We start from the raw sequence: 17133 nt of genomic DNA on the forward strand, positions 1-17133 counted from the left end.
CATTATTGGATAAGTATGAAAACCTGAAAATATTCAGTTTTATATGTGTGATTTTAAATGACTATGTAGTCATTGTTTTCATATTTGTAATATATTGGTCTTGAGGATATTTTGGTCATTTGACGAATTATTCTTTTTCAACAAAAACTAATTTTTGGGAAATTAGAACCCATTTTTTTGGTTGCTTCCAGCCCTAGCCGACCACCCTTACTCCCCCTTTCTATTTGCTTTTCATTTTGAACAATCTTGAAATCAAGCTTGAATTGGTGTAATTTGTGGCTTGGGACTTGTGTGTTTGTGGTAAGCTCTTAATCCTCCTTTGTTTGGATTGTCAATTTCTGATATTTGAATGTTCTTGGAGTTGTGTTTGCTGTTCATACTTGATGAAATGCATGTGGTTGAGAAATGCTCAATTTTTGGTGTTTTTGACTAGATTAATGTTAGTAGATTCATGCTAGGAACTTTTATGATGATATTGATTATTTTGATTGGTTAAAGTGTGATTTGATGCTTTAATTTCTGGGATTATGTTCTGAAATTTCTGGGCAAATATTATTAATTTAAATGCTTTGATAATTGATGTTCAACTTGGTGATTATGGTGAGATTGCATGATATTTCCTTTTTTTTTGTATCTTTGGTATCAAAGTTAGTTTGGTTTATTTTGATTTAAAATCTGAGTTTATGAATGGATTTGGTTGAGGTTCGAATAAATGGTAAAGTGGGCATTTTTAGACCTTAAAATCTTGTTTTCTGGTTTTTTCGAACCCAGTGGCCGCAGGCAAAATCCAGCAGAGAGCCATCCATTTTCTCGATTTTGTTTTGGCCATAGCTTTTGACTCGGGACTCCATTTTGGACGTTCTTTATATCGTTAAAAATATCGTTTCGAGCTCTGTATGATAATCTATATTTTGAATACCAATTTTATATTATGTGAAATTGGAATTAGAGATTAACCCTATATGTGTAAATCCCAGAATTTGAGATTAGGATTACCGACACTTGGTGAGGAGCACCCGGGGATTCGGAATCTCTTCTATTGTTTGACATCAGGTAAGACATTAGTTAGCACGTAGAGTATGCGCGGTGGCGCTTATATTGGAAATGATATATGTGAGAAATTAGTAACTGGGATTAGGGTTATTACCCTAACATGAGCAGTTTATCAGCCTAAGGTTATTACCTTAGTGATATAATATGTGTATATGCTATGCCATATTAATTATATGAATATGTTAAGATTTAGGGTTATGTGTGCAAGGCATAACTTGGTTGGACTTGGTAACTAGAACCGAGATGAACCATTCTAAGGCCTTATTGTAATTAGACGTTTGAGCGTAACAGGTAGGTCTATGCCACATAGACATAAATAGGCGTGTGAGCATAACACGCAGTCTGTGTCATACAGACAAATATGAAATGGAATTATTACTATGTGATGAGTTAATTATAATTATTGATATATTGTACTGTCTTGTTGGGCCTTTGCGCACGGGTGCTCTACTGTGCAGGAAGGGTAAATCTGTCTCTGATCAGCCATGAGTGCAGGAGCTGGACGGTGTATGTACATGTTCGGACCACACTAGACCAAGAGGGTTGGGGTCTATCAATGATGATTTTTGTAACTCTATTTTGCTGCTTAGGTCGGCTAGTGGAAAAATACTTGTAATAATATTTTGTAAGATATTTTTGGGATCCAGAGACATGTAACTTTTGTTGGTTTGTAAAGTTAAAATTATTACAAGTTTATTTTAATTCCATTTTCGTTTAAAGTTTAATTTTCGCGCTTATTTTATTAGTAATTCTGTATAGGGGATTAGGATTTCTTAATCATCTTGGGTAGCGTGTCTAAATGTTAGGGCGTTACAATTTGGTATTAGAGCGCCAAGGTTTTTTAAACTTCCACTAGATCGGCTGAACATGTACATTCATCGTCAGAGACAAGCTCGACTCATGGTGAAGTAAGTGTTGAGAGTAAATACTTTACTGCTTATGTGATCATTTATTTACTGCTTTCCATTTTAGGCAATATGCGAGCATCTAGAGAGTGTTTATGTGATATATGATGCCATGCTTAAAATGCTATATGTTCAGTGTTTATTTATATGGAGTAAATAGTTGAGTTAAGGTTTAAGGCAATAAGTGCATAAGTGTGGTATTGGTGCTTAACTCGCTGGGGTTGTTGATTACAGGGGTACTTGTAAAATGGATGTAACACCCTAACTAACATAGGCGTATTACGTGATTTTTAAACATGTTGTGCAGCTCGTTGCTAATCAACGAGGTTTATGGAAAAACATGATTAATTAAAATTTTTGCTTTTTAATTAAACTTATAAAATAATATTACAAAAGACTCGGGATCCCGATTATAAAATCATTTACAAAAAGATTTAACTGTTTAACTGATACACAAAATAAATGTCGCCTAGCGACCAGTTACAAAATCAGCCTCGCTGTCCCGATGATCGTACGCTCCAGGCCTAACCGCCCCGACATGTACAACCTTCATAAGCTCGCTCACGGTCCATCAGCTTTAGCCTTGCCTTTACCTACACATAAACGTAGAACTGTGAGTCGACAGACTCAGTAAGAAAAGCATAATAATACTCATACATAATCCCGGTCATGATCAGACACCCATACCCCTGATCATAACCCTAACTGCCGTGTCCAACACGATACTGAGTCCCGCTACGTCAGTGTCCAACACGGTACTGAGCCACTACTGCCATGTCCAACATGGTACTGAGTTCTGAACGTTCATAGGGACGGTACTATTGACACGTAACAGCCTGATCGGTCGAACCGGTCATACTCCGGCTGCTGGTCATACTCTAGCCTGTACCGACGTTTTACTATATCCTCCTGATCGGTCGAACCGATCATACTCCGGCTGCTGGTCATACTCCAGCCTGTACCGACGGGATATGTCAATAGTACGGAACCACCAACCGAGTGTCAGCCTGATCGGTCGAACCGGTCATACTCCGGCTGCTGGTCATACTCCAGCCTGTACCGACGTGACAGGGTTGGATGGTTCGAAGCCAACTTACATAACTAATGTAATCTAACAGGCTTCCTACATGCACGCTAAACATGTAATCTACATATGCATACTGTTATACTAATCTTACCTGGATTCCGAATTCAGGTGTGCTGGTCAACCTGACTGGAACTTTAGCTGAGCGGCGGATTACAGGCTCCTAAACCATAAAAATCACAACACTATGAGTGACACGCTAAATCACTTCCCGGGGACTTAAACTAGGAACTAAAAGTTTCCTTATCGATAAAAAGCATGGCAATACCCCTTAAAACATAAAAACGAGGAAAACTAGGGTCCCTGAATTTTCCCCAACCGGTAGACCGGTTGCCCAACTGGAATTCCGGTTCTGGAAAATTCAGAACCCTCATCTGGAATTCCGGATGCACAACCAGAATTCCGGTTCCTCGCAGGCAGCAAACATAAAAATTCATAACTTGCACAATTCAACCCCAAATCACATGAAACCTTCCAGACGTATTCTAAACCTTCCCTAGAACATTTCTAAGGCATCAAAACAACCTAGAAATCCCAGATACGAAAAACACCATTGGAGACCAAGCTTTGAGTTCCAAAACTCAAACTCGGTTAGAATCCACTAACATGCAATCAAACTAGATCAAACCTACATAATCATGCATAACTAAGCCTCTGAAAATGAAAACAACCAACTACAGCAAGTAATAACAGATTCCACATATATTTTCAAAATCAAAGCTTTTGAACAAAATCTCATAAACTTGAACCAAGTGACTAGCATGCATAAAACCTACTTAATCCCAATCAATTCAAGCATAGAAAAACAAAGAAAATAACCTAAAACTACAGCAGCAACAACTCAAAATCATCATGCATTTACTCATCATTTTCACCATTTTATTCAAGAAAATAAAGGAGGAAAATTAAGAAACACCTACCACAATCAAGAGTTCACAAAATTATGATGAATCTAGCTTGAAAAATTGAAGAAAAATCCAGCCCTTGAACCCCAAGCAACCAGCCGAAAAGAGAGAGAGAAAAGAGAGAGAAAGCTTTTCCAATTTTCTAATTTTTTAAACTTAGTAATTTTTTTGATAAAATGAACTAAAACCCACATAACATATAACCTCATTTCAGCCAACATTAATAAAATAAATATTTATTTTTCAAATAACAAAATCACTAAAAGACAAAATACTAATGGGGCAAAAAGACCATTTTGCCCCTCCACACTAAAACCACAATATAATCACTAAAGGGGTATTTTTGGGAAATTCTAAATTCCCGGCCATTCCCGACATTCCCAATGTCTAATAAACCGTCCCAAACTACTAACATACTCAGTTGTGATCTCTACTGAGCCAAACGCCGGGTTCCAAAATACCGCGCACCGGAAATGCAAAATATGAAAACTACTGAATAACATAAAATGCATTACTGAATTCCATAAATAACAGTATAATAAATTATTTAAATAGTTATAAATAATTTCATAATTAATCAAGATTAACTGCTAATTTCCAAATTAAACTAAGCGGGCTTTACAACTATCCCCCCCTTAAAAGGATTTCGTCCCCGAAATCTAACCTGAATAACTCTGGATATTGAGCTCTCATATCTGACTCTAGCTCCTAGGTGGCTTCCTCCACCTTGCTGTTTCTCCAGAGAACTTTGACCAATGTTATGGTCTTATTTCGAAGGACTTTATCCTTTCTATCCAGGATCTGCACTGGCTGTTCCTCATAAGTCATGTCTAGTTGTAGCTCAAGGCTCTTATAACTGAGTATATGAGAGGGATCTGAAACGTATTTTCTCAACATCGAGACATGGAATACGTTGTGAACTGCTGATAAGGCTGGAGGCAATGCTAACCGATATGCCACTTGACCTATCTTCTCGAGAATCTCGAAAGGTCCTGTAAACCTAGGGCATAACTTGCCTCTTTTCCCAAAACGTTTAATCCCCTTCATCGGGGATACCCGTAAAAACACATGGTCCCCTACTTGGAACTCATCATCTCTGCGTTTCGGATCTGCGTAACTCTTCTGTCTGCTCTGTGAGGCAAGCATTCTAGCTTTTATCTTCTCTATCGCCTCATTGGTCCGTTGCACTGACTCTGGACCTAAGTATTTTCTCTCCCCTGTCTCATCCCAATGGATGGGAGATCTACATTTCCTACCGTATAACAGTTCATTGGGAGCCATCCCTATCGTACTCTGGTAACTGTTGTTGTAAGAAAATTCTATCAACGGTAGATACTTATTCCATGAGCCTTCAAAGTCCATAACACAGGCTCTCAACATGTCCTCCAATATCTGAATTGTCCTTTCGGACTGACCATCTGTCTGAGGATGAAATGCTGTACTAAATTTCAGCTTTGTACCCATTGCCCGTTGCAAACTTTGCCAAAATTTGGAGGTGAACTTCGGATCCCTGTCCGAAACTATAGACTTCGGTACCCCGTGAAGTCTTACTATCTCTCTGACATACAACTCTGCCAACTGATCCACTGTAAATGTTGTTCTAACCGGCAGAAAATGAGCAGATTTCGTAAATCGGTCCACCACTACCCAGATGGAATCATACAAAGCCGTGGTCCTAGGTAACCCGACCACAAAATCCATTGTGATATCTTCCCATTTCCATTCTGGTAAAGTTAGAGGCTGCAACAACCCTGCTGGTCTCTGATGTTCAGCCTTAATCTGCTGACAAGTGAGGCATCTCGATACGAATTCTACCAAATTCTTCTTCATACCGTTCAAATCTTGGTACATCTTGGTGGTGCCGGGATGCAGAGAATACGGGGTAGAATGAGCCTCCTCAAAGATTTCGTTCCTAAGTTCCACACTATTCGGAACACAAACCCTGGCTTTATACAAAAGCATCCCACTGTCTGACACTGAAAAGTCCTTGGCTTGACCAGCCAACACCTCATCTCGGATCTTCACTAACTCTGGATCTGTCATCTGAGCGAATTTTATTCTTTCCAACAAGTCAGATTGCAGTGTTAAGTTGTGAAGCTGACCTACCACAAACTCAATGCTGGATCTAACCATATCCTCTGCTAGCTGAGGTGAGATCTGAACCATACTAGCTACTTGCCCGGGACCCTTTCTGCTCAGGGCATCGGCCACTACATTGGCTTTTCCGGGGTGATAGAGGATCTCACAGTCGTAATCTTTCACTAACTCCAACCAACGCCTTTGTCTCATATTCAAATCCTTCTGAGTAAAGAAATATTTGAGACTTTTATGGTCGGTATAGATTTCACACTTTTCCCCGTAAAGGTAATGCCGCCAAATCTTCAATGCGAAAACCACCGCGGCCAACTCTAGGTCATGAGTCGGGTATCGCTGTTCATAATCCTTTAACTGACGGGAGGCATAAGCGATGACCCGATCGGCTTGCATCAATACACACCCCAAACCCTGTTTGGATGCGTCACAATAAACTACGAACTTCTCTTTGTCCGAAGGCAAAGCTAGCACTGGAGCGGTAATCAACCTCTGTTTTAGCTCCTGAAAACTAGCTTCGCACTTATCTGACCAAATAAATCGCTGATTCTTCTTTGTAAGCTCGGTTAGGGGCATTGAAATTTTAGAGAACCCTTCGACGAACCTACGGTAGTACCCAGCTAAACCTAAGAAGCTTCTGATCTCTGTCACTGTCTTCGGTCTCGGCCAATCCCTGACGGATTCGATCTTCCCGGGATCCACTTTGATCCCATCTTTGGTCACAATGTGCCCTAAGAAGGACACCTGAGATAGCCAGAACTCACATTTCTTGAACTTGGCATAAAGCTTATGTTCTCAAAGTCATTGCAGTACCATCTGAAGATGTAACTCATGCTCCTCTTCTGATTGAGAGTACACGAGGATGTCGTCGATAAACACAATCACACAGATATCGAGGAAATCCTTGAATACTCTATTCATCAGGTCCATGAATGCTGCAGGAGCATTGGTTAGTCCAAATGACATCACCAGAAATTCGTAATGTCCATACCTAGTGCGAAAAGCCGTCTTCGGAATGTCCTCCTCTCGGATTCTCAACTGATGATAACCCGAACGGAGATCAATCTTAGAAAAGACCGTCTTCCCCTGAAGCTGATCGAACAAATCATCGATCCTAGGTAATGGATATTTATTCTTCACCGTCAGCTTATTTCAATTCCCTGTAATCGATGCACATCCTCATAGATCCATCCTTCTTCTTGACGAATAAAACCGGGGCTCCCCAGGGTGACACACTGGGCCGAATAAACCCTATGTCAAGCAACCCTTGGAGCTGAATCTTTAACTCCTTAAGTTCAGCTGGAGCCATTCTATACGGGGCTTTGGAAACCGGTTCCACCCCTGGTACCAAGTCTATCACGAAGTCAATCTCTCGCTGAGGTGGTAACCCTGGAAGTTCTTCGGGAAAAACATCCAAAAATTCTCGAACCACTTTGATGTCCTCTGGCCGAATGGTATCTGGCCGAGTGGTGTCCACCACCACGGCCAGAAACCCTAAACAACCACCATGCAATAAATCTCTAGCTGACATGGCCGAAATCACCGGGATCCGGGATCCCTGAACTGAACCAACAAACACAAATGGTTCTTCACTTTCCGGTTGGAAGATCACCATCTTCCTTTTACAATCAATGCTCGCCGAATATTTAGATAGGAAATCCATTCCTAAAATAATATCGAATTCGACTAAGCTCATCTCTATCAGATCAGCACTTAACTCTCTACCATCTATCCTGATCGGCATAGACCTAATCCACCTATTGGAGATAACCAATTCTCCGCCAGGTAATAGGGTTCCAAACCCTGATTCATATCTATCGTACGCTCTACCCAATTTACTAAAGACTCTGGCCGCCACATAAGAATGTGTAGCCCCAGAATCAAACAGCACTGAACATAGCGAGTTATTAATAGAAAGCTGACCTGTGACAGCTGATGGGCTGGCATCTGCATCAGCCTGAGTGATAGCGAACACCCTGGCTGGAGTGGGTATCGCTGGAGCTCTCGGTGCCTCTGATCGGAGCTGGGGACAGTCCCTCTTGAAGTGTCCGGGCATGCCACATTGAAAGCATCCCTGACCTTTGCACTCACCCCGATGGTGCCTCTTGCAGCTAGGGCACTCGGAATAGGAGAATCGGGTCTCAGTACCACCAGGACGAATCCCTCTATTCTGGTTCCCCCGGAACCTCTTGTTCTGACTCGAGCCACCGGAAGCAGTGGGTGCTCTCTTTCTCTGATCAATGGCCGAACCACTACTCCCCCTGCTAAAACCTGATGCAGGAGGGGTAGGAGCCTCGCCACTCACTGGAGTACTAGCTAACTCCGACATACACCCAACTGCGCCCTCAGCTCGCAGTGCCTTCTCCACCATCTGAGCATAGGTGGTGCTGTCGTCCGTGGTAATCACCAAGTCATGCCTGATCTTGGCATTCAACCCGTCCAGATACTTCTCCTTCTTGCTGAAGTCGGTCGGCACAATTCCCGAGGCTAACCTCGCCAACCGATCATACTAGGTAGTATACTCAGTGACGCTCATATTCTCACATTGGGTCAGGTGAGCGAACTCTTTCCTCTTGGCGCTTCTGACCGCCTCATTGTAGTACTTCGCGTTGAAGAGTTCCTGGAACCTTTCCCAGGTCATGGTGGTGACGTCATGGATCTGAGACACCATGTCCCACCAGACCAGAGCGTCCTCCTGGAACTGGAAAGTGGCACACACCACTCTGTCGTTACCGGTGACACCCATGAAGTTCAGAATCTTGGTAATCACAGTCAGCCACTGCTCAGCTTTCATCACGTCCGGACCTCCCAGGAAAACCGGAGGTGCCTGCTTCCGGAACCGCTCGTACAGAGGTTCCAATCTATTGGTCGCCACCATTATCTCGGCCTGGGCAGCAGGGGCAGGTGCCACTGGAACTATGGGCACTGGAACTGTAGGAGCACCCTACTGTCTCAACCTCTGAATCTCGAGGTCTTGCTCTTCAATCCGGGCTTGCATTTCCGCAAACCGTAACTCCCAATTCTGGGCTCCCTGATCGGCTGGGGGAGTCTGGGCAGCCTGTGGCGGGTTCTCATCACCCCGACCACGGGCCCTACCTCGGGGACCTCTACCTCGGCCCCTAACAGGCGGGGGAAACTGAGCTCCCTGACCTTGATTCGACCCCACTGAGTTGCCCTGACTCTTGGTAGTCCGCCTGGCGTCCATCTGATTAGAACCGCCTGCGAAACCAAGAGTTGGCATATCAGGTCGTATTCAAGGAGAGCTTACTAATGCCGCTTAATTTGGAAATTAAAACGAAACATGCGCCTATTCTACTATCAGGCTACTAACATGCTTCCTAACATCCTTTTCTTTTATATAACTGAATCAAATAAACTACTAAAGCAATAAAGGCTTACTGAACCGTGAAACGAGCTAACTGCTGATGATGATTGTACATGTCGTGACGATCTTCGGAAGACAACCTGGCGGCTCTGATACCAAATTGTAACACCCTAACTAACATAGGCGTATTACGTGATTTTTAAACATGCTGTGCAGCTCGTTGCTAATCAACGAGGTTTATGGAAAAACGTGATTAATTAAAATTTTTGCTTTTTAATTAAACTTATAAAATAATATTACAAAAGACTCGGGATCCCGATTATAAAATCATTTACAAAAAGATTTAACTGTTTAACTGATACACAAAATAAATGTCGCCTAGCGACCAGTTACAAAATCAGCCTCGCTGTCTCGATGATCGTACGCTCCAGGCCTAACCGCCCCGACATGTACAACCTTCATAAGCTCGCTCACGGTCCATCAGCTTTAGCCTTGCCTTTACCTACACATAAACGTAGAACTGTGAGTCGACAGACTCAATAAGAAAAGCATAATAATACTCATACATAATCCATGTCATGATCAGACGCCCATACCCCTGATCATAACCCTAACTGCCGTGTCTAACACGATACTGAGTCCCGCTACTGCCGTGTCCAACACGGTACTGAGCCACTACTGCCATGTCCAACATGGTACTGAGTTCTGAACGTTCATAGGGACGGTATTATTGACACGTAACAGCCTGATCGGTCGAACCGGTCATACTCCGCCGCGGGTCATACTCCACTGTACCGACGTGTTACTATATCCTCCCGATCGGTCGAACCTGGTCATACCCCGCCGCTTGGTCATACTCCACTGTACCGACGGGATACGTCAATAGTACGGAACCACCAACCGAGTGTCGGCTGATCGGTCGAACCGGTCATACTCCGCCGCCGGGTCATACTCCGACTCGTACCGACGTGACAGGGTTGGATGGTTCGAAGCCAACATACATAACTAATGTAATCTAACATGCTTCCTATATGCACGCTAAACATGTAATCTACATATACATACTGTTATACTAATCTTACCTGGACTCCGAATTCAGGTGTGCCGGTCAACCTGACTGGAACTTTAGCTGAGCGGCGGATTACAGGCTCCTAAACCATAAAAATCACAACACTATGAGTGACACGCTAAATCACTTCCCGGGGACTTAAACTAGGAACTAAAAGTTTCCCTATCGATAAAAAGCATGGCAATACCCCCTAAAACATAAAAACGAGGAAAACTAGGGTCCCTGAATTTTCCCCAACCGGTAGACCGGTTGCCCAACCGGAATTCCGGTTCTGGAAAATTCAGAACCCTCATCCGGAATTCCGGATGCACAACCGAAATTCCGGTTCCTCGCAGGCAGCAAACATAAAAATTCATAACTTGCACAATTCAACCCCAAATCACATGAAACCTTCCAGACCTGTTCTAAACCTTCCCTAGAACATTTCTAAGGCATCAAAACAACCCAGAAATCCCAGATACGAAAAACACCATTGGAGACCAAGCTTTGAGTTCCAAAACTCAAACTTGGTTAGAATCCACTAACATGCAATCAAACTAGATCAAACCTACATAATCATGCATAACTAAGCCTCTGAAAATGAAAACAACCAACTACAGCAAGTAATAACAGATTCCACATATATTTTCAAAATCAAAGCTTTTGAACAAAATCTCATAAACTTGAACCAAGTGACTAGCATGCATAAAACCTACTTAATCCCAATCAATTCAAGCATAGAAAAACAAAGAAAATAACCTAAAACTACAGCAGCAACAACTCAAAATCATCATGCATTTACTCATCATTTTCACCATTTTATTCAAGAAAATAAAGGAGGAAAATTAAGAAACACCTACCACAATCAAGAGTTCACAAAATTATGATGAATCTAGCTTGAAAAATTGAAGAAAAATCCAGCCTTTGAACCCCAAGCAACCAGCCGAAAAGAGAGAGAGAAAAGAGAGAGAAAGCTTTTCCAATTTTCTAATTTTTTAAACTTAGTAATTTTTTTGATAAAATGAACTAAAACCCACATAACATATAACCTCATTTCAGCCAACATTAATAAAATAAACATTTATTTTTCAAATAACAAAATCACTAAAAGACAAAATACTAATGGGGCAAAAAGACCATTTTACCCCTCCACACTAAAACCACAATATAATCACTAAAGGGGTATTTTTGGGAAATTCTAAATTCCCGGCCATTCCCGACATTCCCAATGTCTAATAAACCGTCCCAAACTACTAACATACTAAGTTGTGATCTCTACTGAGCCAAACGCCAGGTTCCAAAATACCGGGCACCGGAAATGCAAAATATGAAAACTACTGAATAACATAAAATGCATTACTGAATTCCATAAATAACAGTATAATAAATTATTTAAATAGCTATAAATAATTTCATAATTAATCAAGATTAACTGCTAACTTCTAAATTAAACTAAGCGGGCTTTACAATGGACCCTCCGCAATCATCTAGACCACAGGACGAGCAAGTAGAGCCTGGGGTTGACCAAACCAATCCACCGGCACTGCTGCACCTCCGCAGGATCTGGGGGATAATGCGGGGGTTGGCAATGCTAATCTGCTTGCTAACAGGCATCAGATGTTTCAAGAAATGCGAGGTATCATACTTCATCAAGAAGAAGATTTGCGTCGATTAAGGAAATTGGCACCAGCTGCCCTTGTTGAGCAAGTGTTACCACCAGCACCTGTGCCAGTGGTGGGCAACCAGGGGTTCATGATGCCGCATAGAGATTTTGTGTTTGAACGGTTTGTGAAGCTGCAACCTCTAACTTTTCTGGGAGGTACTGACATAATTAAGGCTAACTAGTGGATGAATACAATCCTTTATCACCCTGGTAAGGCCAACGTGGTTGCCGATGCCTTGAGTAGAAAGGGGCAGAGTCAAATAAATACTATGAAACAAATCTCCCAGCAGTAAGCAAATGAGATGACTTGAGCTAAAATCGAGTTGGTTGTTGGGCATTTGGCTAATATTACCCTGCAATCTACTCTTTAAGAGAAAATCAAAGAAGCACAATTGCAAGGTCCAGAGTTAATGAAATCATGAGATAGGGTTTCGGCTGGGAAGACTAGTGACTTTACAGTGGATGAAACGAGAATATTACGATTTATGAATCGTGTTTGTGTGCCTATGGATGACGGTATTAAAAGAGAGATTATGACTGAATCTCATACAACTCCTTACTTAGTTCATCCGGGATCAACGAAGATGTATCATGACCTCAAGGCCATGTTTTGGTGGCCAACTGAACTGTTGCTAAGTGTCTTACCTGTCAACAAGTGAAGGCTGAACATCAGAGGCCTGCAGGGTTGCTGCAACAATTGAATATTCTAGAGTGGAAATGGGAAGACATTGCTATGGATTCCGTGGTGGGATTACCTAGAACCACGGGATAGTACGACTCTATGTGGGTCATAGTGGACAGGTTTACGAAGTCAGCGCATTGTTGTACCCAAAAGTGAGTGTTTTAATATTAATACTCGCAAGTGCACGAATCATTTCAGAATATAATGTTCATGTAAGTGCAAGGTCGAACCCATGCGAGTTGACTAACATCAAAAGAAATTTTTTTAAACAAAGCAAGGATATTCTAACCTAGTTCCAAATATTTGATGGGATTTTGGTTTTGAAAAATAAAATAAAAGACAAGTAACTAAAATACTTAAGATTAAAGATGAGTGAGTATGAAAATGATTTTCAAATAAGATGTGTAAAATAAGATTATTAAGATATTAGAATCCACAAAATGCAAGTTCAATAGTATTTATAAGTATATTGATTTCGAAGTTTATATATATAGTTCAAATAAATCACACTATATTTTCAAAATTTTATTTTCTATTTAAGCACAAGTTTCTTTCAAAAAGGTAGGATTTTTCTTCACTTATAAAATGTATAATTTCTAAGCATTAATTGTGTTACAATTTAATGAAACTACACAAAATCAAAGAAACTATGTTTAGGAAAAATATAACACTTATATTCTAAGAATTAGATGTAAACAATTTAATGGAAGACATTTAATCAAAGAGTATTATAATTTTGCATGATGAAGATATAAGTGGAAATATGCTCTAACAATCAAAAATATTGAAGATGAAAAGACATATTTTTGATAGAAAAATCCATGAACCTTATAGCACAAATGGGAAATCAACATACAAAAAACAAACACTATCTAGTTACATTTTGCTTCATCATTATCTTAATAATCTTGAAAAAAAAAATTAGAAGCTCATAACTGTTGGAAATTATTTTACCAGGATCTTAGATCTACTCACAAGTATGTTGTTTAACACCCTAAATATGAACTTTCTAAAACGATGAAATAAACACATATAAAGTTTAGGAAACCTTACATTGGGTGCAGCGGAATATAATGACTCCTTCCGTTCAGATATCTAGCCCTTGATTCCTTTCTGTAGCAGAGCATTATCAATATCTGAACCTGGATCTCTTTCTCTGATTCTATAGTGCTGAAACTCCTTCTTGCTGAAAGTCTTTCTTCACGATCTTCCTCACTATGATTGAGGTATCACTTGCTGTGTGTGGGCACTACTCTAACACTAAGAATTTCGAAATTCAAGAGGAAGAAGATGTTGGGTTTTATGCCCTAAATAAAACTCATTTCAATATAATCAGATTTACTTATTAATATAGATCAGAAATAACATTTAATGTTGCATGGTTCACATGATTTATTTCATGATTATATGTACATAATGTATAGATTCATCTGAAACCCTTTTCACATACTTGATCCTGTTTATTGTGTCGTCAACACATTGGAAAGTAAACATGACTATGTGAATAAAGTTTCCTAGATTTATCAGACACAGGGTTTTACTGATATGATAATCTACAACAAGAGTTTACTTGTATTTGGAGAAATACTATGTTCTTTCCAGAACATTGGTTAAAGTAAAGCTCAGGTTGGATGCATGGAGTATGCATCGGAAGGGACCGATATTGAACTTTGACTTAGATTTAATTAAACTTACCGTAAAATCTATTCAAGTCAATATCGCCAAGTTGATCCTCGATCAAATGATCTTAATCCTGTTATGATTAGGCTCAATCTTGAAAGGCTATTCGTGTTCTTTGATTTGTTAGTTAAGCCTACTTTTAGGTCAGGGTGATACGTACATTTTGGGAACACGGTAGTGCAATTGATTGGGAGCGCTAGCATAAACATGGAATCTATAGCTTCTATTTGGCGAATAGTAAGCAAAGGATGATCTCCTTCGAGCTTGACCAAACGAACATAAATGGTGGAGTACTCATTTCACATAAGCTGAAATATCATTTATACGGGGTCAAGTGTTTTAAGGAATAAATACATTGTAGGGTGTAACGGTAATTTAATCCCTTTACAGTGTAGATCATTCATATAGAGGATCATTGATCACATTAGTATTATAACAATGGATAACTAATGATGTGTCTATATGGTGGAACATATAGAGCATTCTATATACTGAGAGTGCAATTCTAAGTTCTATGCGTGGATTCAACGAAGAATTAATAAGTTAGTGAATTTTAGTGCTAAATTCTTGATCTACTTATTGGAAGCTCGGTTATATAGACCCATGGTCCCCCCACTAGTTGAGATAATATTGCTTGTAAGACTCATGTAATTGGTTTTGATTAATCAATTATAATTCTCAAATTAGACTATATCTATTTGTGAAATTTTCACTAAGTAAGGGCGAAATTGTAAAGAAAGAGTTTATAGGGGCATATTTGTTAATTATGATACTTTGTATGGTTCAATTAATAAATATGATAAATGACAATATTATTTAATAATCATTTATAGTTATTAAATAGTTAGAATTGGCATTTAAATGGTTGAATTAAGAAATTGGCATTTTTGAGAAAATCAGATATAAAAGGTGTTAAAATTGCAAAATTGCAAAACCCAAGGCCCAATCCACTAAGGCATGGCCGACCACCTATTGTAGGTTTTTAAGTTGATTTTTTTATTATTTTAATGCCATATAATTCAAATCTAACCCTAGTGGAATGCTATAAATAGATAGTGAAGGCTTCAGGAAAAAGTGACTTTTCTTCTGACACTTTTTGAATCAGAAAAAACTGAGTCTTCTCTCTCCCTATCTTTAGCTACAACTTCTTCTTTCTCTTCCTTTGAATTTCGAACTACCTTAGTGTATGAGTAGTGCCCACACACATCAAGTGATACCTCAATCATAGTGAGGAAGATCGTGAAGAAAGATCATCAGCAAAGGAGTTTCAGCATCAAAGATTCAGAGAAAGAGATCCAGGTTCAGATATTGATAATGCTCTGCTACAGAAAGGAATCAAGGGCTAGATATCTGAATGGAATGAGTCTTATTATTCTGCTGCACCCAATGTAAGGTTTCTTAAACTTTATATGTGTTTATTTCATCGTTTTAGAAAGTTCTTATTTAGGATGTTAATAAACATACTTGTGAGTAGATCTAAGATCCTGGTAAAATAAATGGTCGGCCAAAGATAGGGAGAGAGAGAGGCTCAGTTTTTTCTAAATGAAAAGTCAGAAGAAAAGTGTAATTTTCCTGAAGCCTTCACTATCTATTTATAGCATTCCACTAGGGTTAGGTTTGAATTATTTAGCATTAAAATAATGAAAATATCAGTTTAAATTCCCTACAAAAGTGGTCGGCCATGCATAGTGGATTTGGGCCTCACTTTTTGCAATTTTGCAGTTTTATCTTTTCTACATCTGATTTTCTCAAAAACGCCAATTTTCAAATTCAACCTTTAAATGCCAATTCTAACTATTTAATAACTATAAATAATTATTAAATAATATTGTCATTTATCATATTTATTAATTGAACCATACAAAGTATCATAATTAATAAATATGCCCCTAAAACTCTTTCTTTACAATTTCGCCCTTACTTAGTGAAAATTCACAAATAGACATAGTCTAATTTGAGAATTATAATTGATTAATCAAAACCAATTGTATGAGTCTTACAAGCAATATTATCTCAACTAGTGCGGGGACCATGGGTCTATATAACCGAGCTTCCAATAAGTAGATCAAGAATTTATTACTAAAATTCACTAACTTATTAATTCTTTGTTGAATCCACGCATAGAACTTAGAATTGCACTCTCAGTATATAGAATGCTCTATATGTTCCACCATATAGACACATCATTAGTTATCCATTGTTATAATCCTAATTCGATCAATGATCCTCTATATGAATGATCTACACTGTAAAGGGATTAGATTACCGTTACACCCTACAATGTATTTAATCCTTAAAACACTTAACCCCGTATAAATGATATTTCAGCTTATTTGAAATGAGATCTCCACCATTTATTTTCGTTTGGTCAAGCTCGAAGGAGATCATCATTTGCTTACTATTTGCCAGATAGAAGCTATAGATTCCATGTTTATGTTAGCGCTCCCACTCAATTGCACTACCGTGTTCACAAAATGTACGTATCACCCTAACCTAAAAGTAGGCTTAACTAACAGATCAAAGAACATGAATAGCCTCTTGAGATTGAGCCTAATCATAACAGGATTAAGATCATTTGATCTAGGATCAACTAGGCGATATTGACTTGAATAGATATTACGGTAAGTTTAATAATTCTAAGTCAAAGTTCAATATCGGTCCCTTCCGATGCATACTCCATGCATCCAACCTGAGCTT

The sequence above is a fragment of the Cannabis sativa genome, chromosome 2 (genome assembly GCF_029168945.1).
Source record: "Cannabis sativa cultivar Pink pepper isolate KNU-18-1 chromosome 2, ASM2916894v1, whole genome shotgun sequence".
NCBI classification, from domain to species: Eukaryota; Viridiplantae; Streptophyta; class Magnoliopsida; order Rosales; family Cannabaceae; genus Cannabis; species Cannabis sativa.